Raw genomic sequence first — 7,859 nt, forward strand, 5'->3', positions numbered from 1 at the left:
AGTATGAGCCTGACGAGGGCAAATTCCGGACCTATACCAGACATAACTTGCGTTATCCTCAAAAATATTGATCGAAACCTGGTTTCATCGACAGTTTCAGTGTGGTACCACATTACTATGTGATCCAAACCAGAAAATAACCCAGGATCAGTTCAACGAGTATATAAAGTGTGCGAAAGTATGAGTCTGATGAGGTTGTGGCGCTGCTTCGCTGCGACGGAGGGGCTGCTCGTGTGATTTCTTTAGGACAGACGGACAGGCTAGGAAAGGAGGGGGCGCGTTTCGTCCGGGCCTGCTAGTGGACTCATCAGTAAGGCTTTCTAGCAGGCCCTGCCTTAGACGACGGGATATTGGGAAGTCGTTCGAGGAGTGTATATATAGGAACTGAGGGGTCGGTCGAGCGCTTGCGAGAGCGCGACCCCTCTGGTGGCGAGCATGGGAGGTGACGCCACATTACCCCCTGCCAGTGCCTAACGATACCGGATTAAGCCTACTATATACAGGACTTATCGAATACTATTTACATTCTTCTATTTACAATGCTCCGTTCCTCTTGGACTTTGTCGTCGTCGTGTCTTCGTCTAGCGCCTCTATCTCGATTGACGATCTCTGGAGTTTTTTCGATCCTGGCCTAGAACTTCGGTTCTATTTCGCCGTAGGATATGCTGCGTGGTCGTTCTCTGATCATCTGGCGTTATTTAGCCGCGGCGAGTCTTTTTCCTCGAGCCTTGCGTTGCTGTAGCCATCGAGCGTATATGCTGCTGTCCTACCTGTGGCCCCACTATGCGGTTGGTTGCTTGCTGCTGCTCCGAATCCTGCGAATCTATGTTCTCCTGGAGACGACGGCCTCGACAGGTAGATTTTTGTCAGGACGAGCGATTGAGTGATCGAAAGGCCACCTTAGGAGAGGGATTACGAAAGAGCTATTTTACTAGTACGATTAGTAGACTCGTTTCCTGGCGCTGCCTCCTTCGTCCTACGCTGCGTGCGGTCTGCGTTTTCCTGAAAATTTTCTCGAGAGCTGCCATCCTAGTTGCGTGTCCTTATCACGTCGGGGTCACCAATTGTGGCGCTGCTTCGCTGCGACGGAGGGGCTGCTCGTGTGATTTCTTTAGGACAGACGGACAGGCTAGGAAAGGAGGGGGCGCGTTTCGTCCGGGCCTGCTAGTGGACTCATCAGTAAGGCTTTCTAGCAGGCCCTGCCTTAGACGACGGGATATTGGGAAGTCGTTCGAGGAGTGTATATATAGGAACTGAGGGGTCGGTCGAGCGCTTGCGAGAGCGCGACCCCTCTGGTGGCGAGCATGGGAGGTGACGCCACAAGGTCAAATCCCAGCCCAATCCCAGACTTAACTTGCGTTATCCTCTAAAATATTGATCGAAACCAGGTTTAATCGACTGTTTCAGAGTGGTACCACATTACTACGTGATCCAAACCAGAAAAAACCCAGGATCTAGCCATCAAGTATGAGAAATATGCGAAAGAATGAGCCTGATGAGAGCAAATCCCAGACCTAACCTAGACCTTACATGCGTTATCCTCTATAATATTGAGCGAAACCAGGTTTAATGGACTGCTTCAGTGTGGTACCACACTACTTCGTGATCCAAACCAGAAAAAACCCAGGATCTGTTCAACAAGTATGTGAAAAACGCTAAACTGTGAGCCTGATGAGGGCAAATCTTAGACCTAACCCAGACATAAGATGCGTTATCCTCTAAAATATTTATCCAGACCAGGTTTCGTTGAATGTTTCAGTGTGGTACCACTTTACTACGTGATCCAATCCAGAAGTAGCCCAGGATCTTAGGCTGGAAGTATGAGAAATATGCGAAAGTAAGAGCCTGATGAGGGCAAATCCTAGACCTATCCCAGACGTAACTTACGTTATCCTCTAAGATATTGATCGAAACCAGGTTTAATTGACTGTTTCAGCGTGGTACCACATTACTACGTGATCCAATCCAGAAACAGCCCAGGATCTAGCCATGAAGTATGAGAAATATGCGAAAGTATGAGCCTGATGAGGGCAAATCCTAGACCTAACCCAGACCTAACATGCGTTATCCTCTAAAATATTTATCAAGATCAGGTTTAATTGATTGTTTCAGTGTGGTCCCACATTACTACGTGATCCAAACCAGAAAAAACCCAGGATCTGTTCAACATGTATGAGAAATATGCGAAAGAATGAGCCTGATGAGAGCAAATCCCAGACCTAACCTAGACCTAACATGAATTATTCTCTAAAATATTGATCGAAACCTGGTTTAGTTGACTGTTTCAGTGTGGTCCCACATTACTACGTGATCCAATCCAGAAATAACCCAGGATCTAGCCATGAAGTATGAGAAATATGCGAAAGTATGAGCCTGATGAGGGCAAATCCCAGACCTATCCCAGACCTAACTTGCGTTATCCTCTAAAATATTGATCGAAACCAGGTTTAATTGACTGTTTCAGCGTGGTACCACATTACTACGTGATCCAATCCAGAAACAGCCCAGGATCTAGCCATGAAGTATGAGAAATATGCGAAAGTATGAGCCTGATGAGGGCAAATCCTAGACCTAACCCAGACCTAACATGCGTTATCCTATAAAATATTTATCAAGACCAGGTTTAATTGAATGTTTCAGTGTGGTAACACATTACTACGTGAACCAAACCAGAAAAAACCCAGGATCCGTTCAACAAGTATGTTAAAACTGCGACAGTATGACCCTGATGAGGGCAAATCCCAGGCCTAACCTAGACCTAACATGCGTTGTCCTCTAAAATATTGATGGAAACCAGGTTTAATTGACTGTTTCAGTGTTGTACTTCATTACTACGTGATGCAATCCAGAAAAAGCCCAGGATCTAGCCATCAAGTATGAGAAATATGCGACAGAATGAGCCTGATGAGAGCAAATCCCAGACCTAACCTAGACCTAACATGCGTTGTCCTCTAAAATATTGATGGAAACCAGGTTTAATTGACTGTTTCAGTGTTGTACGTCATTACTACGTGATGCAATCCAGAAAAAGCCCAGGATCTAGCCATCAAGTTTGTTAAATATGCGAAAGACTGAGCCTGATGAGAGCAAATCCCTGACCAAACCTAGACCTAACATGAATTACTCTCTAAAATATTGATCAAAACCAGGTTTAATTGACTGTTTCAGTGTGGTACCACATTACTACGTGATCCAATCCAGAAATAGCCCAGGATCTAGCCATGAAGTATGAGAAATATGCGAAAGTATGAGCCTGATAAGGGCAAATCCTAGACCTAACCCAGACGTAACATGCGTCATTCTGTAAAATTTTTATCAAGACCAGGTTTAATTGGATGTTTCATTGTGGTACCTCATTACTACGTGATCAAAACCAGAAAAAACCCAGGATCCGTTCAACAAGTATGTGAAGAATGCGAAAGTATGAGTCTGATCAGTGAAAATTTCAGGCCTTACCTAGACCTAACTTGCGTTGCCCTCTAAAATATTGATGGAAACCAGGTTTCATTGACTGTTTCAGTGTGGTACTACATTACTACGTGATGCAATCCAGAAAAAGCCCAGGATCTAGCCATCAAGTATGAGAAATATGCGAAAGAATGAGCCTGATGAGAGCAAATCCCAGACCTAACCTAGACCTAACATGCGTTATCCTCTAAAATATTGAGCGAAACCAGGTTTAATGGACTGTTTCAGTGTGGTACCACACTACTTCGTGATCCAAACCAGAAAAAACCCAGGATCTGTTCAACAAGTATGTGAAAAACGCTAAACTGTGAGCCTGATGAGGGCAAATCTTAGACCTAACCCAGACCTAAGATGCGTTATCCTCTAAAATATTTATCCAGACCAGGTTTAATGGACTGTTTCAGTGTGGTACCACACTACTTCGTGATCCAAACCAGAAAAAACCCAGGATCTGTTCAACAAGTATGTGAAAAACGCTAAACTATGAGCCTGATGAGGGCAAATCTTAGACCTAACCCAGACCTAAGATGCGTTATCCTCTAAAATATTTATCCAGACCAGGTTTCATTGAATGTTTCAGTGTGGTCCCACATTACTACGTGATCCAAACCAGAAAAAACCCAGGATCCGTTCAACAAGTATGTGAAGAATGCGAAAGTATGAGTCTGATGAGTGAAAATCCCAGGCCTAACCTAGACCTAACATGCGTTATCCTCTAAAATATTGATCGAAACCAGGTTTCATTGAATGTTTCAGTGTGGTACCACTTTACTACGTGATGCAATCCAGAAAAAGCCCAGGATCTAGCCATGAAGTATGAGAAATATGCGAAAGTATGAGCCTGATGAGGGCAAATCCTAGACCTAACCCAGACCTAACATGCGTTAGCCTCTAAAATATTTATCAAGACCTGGTTTAATTGAAAGTTTCAGTGTGGTACCACATTACTACGTGATGCAATCCAGATAAAGCCCAGGATCTAGCCATCAAGTTTGAGAAATATGCGAAAGAATGTGCCTTATGAGAGCAAATCCCAGACCTAACCTAGATCTAACATGCGTTATCCTCAAAAATATTGATGGAAACCAGGTTTAATTGACTGTTTCAGTGTGGTACCACATTACAACATGATCCAATCCAGAAAAAAACCCAGGATCTGTACAACAAGTATGCGAAGAATGCGAAAGTATGAGCCTTACGAGGGCAAATCCCGGACCTATACCAGACATAACTTGCGTTATCCTCAAAAATATTGATCGAAACCAGGTTTAATCGACTGTTTCAGTGTGGTACCACATTACTATGTGATCCAAACCAGAAAATAACCCAGGATCAGTTCAACGAGTATGTAAAGTGTGCGAAAGTATGAGTCTGATGTGGTCAAATCCCAGACCAATCCCAGACTTAACTTGCGTTATCCTCTAAAATATTGATCGAAACCAGGTTTAATCGACTGTTTCAGTGTGGTACCACATTACTACGTGATCCAAACCAGAAAAAAACCCAGGATCTAGCCATCAAGTATGAGAAATATGCGAAAGAATGAGCCTGATGAGAGCAAATCCCAGACCTAACCTAGACCTTACATGCGTTATCCTCTATAATATTGAGCGAAACCAGGTTTAATGGACTGCTTCAGTGTGGTACCACACTACTTCGTGATCCAAACCAGAAAAAACCCAGGATCTGTTCAACAAGTATGTGAAAAACGCTAAACTGTGAGCCTGATGAGGGCAAATCTTAGACCTAACCCAGACATAAGATGCGTTATCCTCTAAAATATTTATCCAGACCAGGTTTCGTTGAATGTTTCAGTGTGGTACCACTTTACTACGTGATCCAATCCAGAAATAGCCCAGGATCTAGGCTTGAAGTATGAGAAATATGCGAAAGTAAGAGCCTGATGAGGGCAAATCCTAGACCTATCCCAGACGTAACTTGCGTTATCCTCTAAGATATTGTTCGAAACCAGGTTTAATTGACTGTTTCAGCGTGGTACCACATTACTACGTGATCCAATCCAGAAACAGCCCAGGATCTAGCCATGAAGTATGAGAAATATGCGAAAGAATGAGCCTGATGAGAGCAAATCCCAGACCTAACCTAGACCTTACATGCGTTATCCTCTATAATATTGAGCGAAACCAGGTTTAATGGACTGCTTCAGTGTGGTACCACACTACTTCGTGATCCAAACCAGAAAAAACCCGGGATCTGTTCAACAAGTATGTGAAAAACGCGAAAGTATGAGCCTGATGAGGGCAAATCCTAGACCTAACCCAGACCTAACATGCGTTATCCTCTAAAATATTGATCGAAACCTGGTTTAATCGACTGTTTCAGTGTGGTACCACATTACTATGCGATCCAAAGCAGAAAAAACCCTCGATCAGGTCAACATGTATGTTAAAACTGCGAAAGTATGACCCTGATGAGAGCAAATCCCAGACCTAACCTAGACCTAACATGAATTATTCTCTAATATATTGATCGAAACCAGGTTTAATTGACTGTCTCAGTGTTGTACTTCATTACTACGTGATGCAATCCAGAAAAAGCCCAGGATCTAGCCATCAAGTATGAGAAATATGCGAAAGAATGAGCCTGATGAGAGCAAATCCCAGACCTAACCTAGACCTAACATGAATTATTCTCTAAAATATTGATGGAAACCAGGTTTAATTGACTGCTTCAGTGTTGTACATCATTACTACGTGATGCAATCCAAAAAAAGCCCAGGATCTAGCCATCAAGTATGAGAAATATGCGAAAGAATGAGCCTGATGAGAGCAAATCCCTGACCTTACCTAGACCTAACATGAATTATTCTCAAAAATATTTATCAAGACCAGGTTTAATTGAATGTTTCAGTGTGGTACCACATTACTACGTGATCCAAACCAGTAAAAACCCGGGATCCGTTCAACAAGTATGTGAAGAATGCGAAAGTATGAGTCTGATGAGTGAAAATCCCCGGCCTAACCTAGACCTAACATGCGTTATCCTCAAAAATATTGATCCAAACCAGGTTTAATGGACTGTTTCAGTGTGGTACCACATTACTACGTGCTCCAATCCAGAAATAGCCCAGGATCCAGCCATGAAGTATGAGAAATATGCGAAAGTATGCGCCTGATGAGCGCAAATCCTAGACCTAACCTAGACCTAACATGCGTTATCCTCTAAAATATTTATCGAGATCAGGTTTAATTGGTTGTTTCAGTGTGGTACCACATTACTACGTGATCCAATCCAGAAATAGCCCAGGATCCAGCCATGAAGTATGAGAAATATGCGAAAGTATGAGCCTGATGAGGGCAAATCCTAGACCTAACCCAGACCTAACATGCGTTATCCTCTAAAATATTTATCAAGACCAGGTTTAATTGAATGTTTCAGTGTGGTACCACATTACTACGTGATCCAAACCAGCAAAAACCCAGGATCCGTTCAACAAGTATGTGAAGAATGCGAAAGTATGAGTCTGATGAGGGCAAATCCCAGACGTATCCCAGACCTAACATGCGTTATCCTCTAAAATATTTATCAAGACCAGGTTTAATTGATTGTTTCAGTGTGGTACCACATTACTATGTGATCCAAACCAGAAAATAACCCAGGATCTGTTCAACGAGTATGTGAAGTGTGCGAAAGTTTCAGTCTGATGAGGGCAAATCCCAGACCTATCCCAGACCTAACTTGCGTTATCCTCTAAAATATTGATCGAAACCAGGTCTAATTGACTGTTTCAGCGTGGTACCACATAACTACGTGACACAATCCAGAAAAAGCCCAGGGTCTAGCCATTTAGTATGAGAAATATGCGAAAGAATGAGCCTGATGAGAGCAAATCCCAGGCCTAACCTAGACCTAACATGAATTATTCTCTAAAATATTCATCAAAACCAGGTTTAATTGACTGTTTCAGTGTGGTACCACATTACTACGTGATCCAAACCAGTAAAAACCCAGGATCCGTTCAACAAGTATGTGAAGAATGCGAAAGTATGAGTCTGATGAGTGAAAATCCCCGGCCTAACCTAGACCTAACATGCGTTATCTTCAAAAATATTCATCCAAACCAGGTTTAATGGACTGTTTCAGTGTGGTACCACATTACTACGTGCTGCAATCCAGAAATAGCCCGGGATCCAGCCATGAAGTATGAGGAATATGCGAAAGTATGCGCCTGATGAGGGCAAATCCTAGACCTAACCCAGACCTAACATACGTTATCCTCTAAAATATTTATCGAGATCAGGTTTAATTGATTGTTTCAGTGTGGTACCACATTACTACGTGATCCACACCAGAAAAAACCCAAGATCCGTTCAACAAGTATGTGAAGAATGCGAAAGTATGAGTCTGATGAGTGAAAATCCCAGGCCTAA

Source organism: Colletes latitarsis, unplaced genomic scaffold (assembly GCF_051014445.1).
Source record: "Colletes latitarsis isolate SP2378_abdomen unplaced genomic scaffold, iyColLati1 scaffold0007, whole genome shotgun sequence".
NCBI lineage: Eukaryota > Metazoa > Arthropoda > Insecta > Hymenoptera > Colletidae > Colletes > Colletes latitarsis.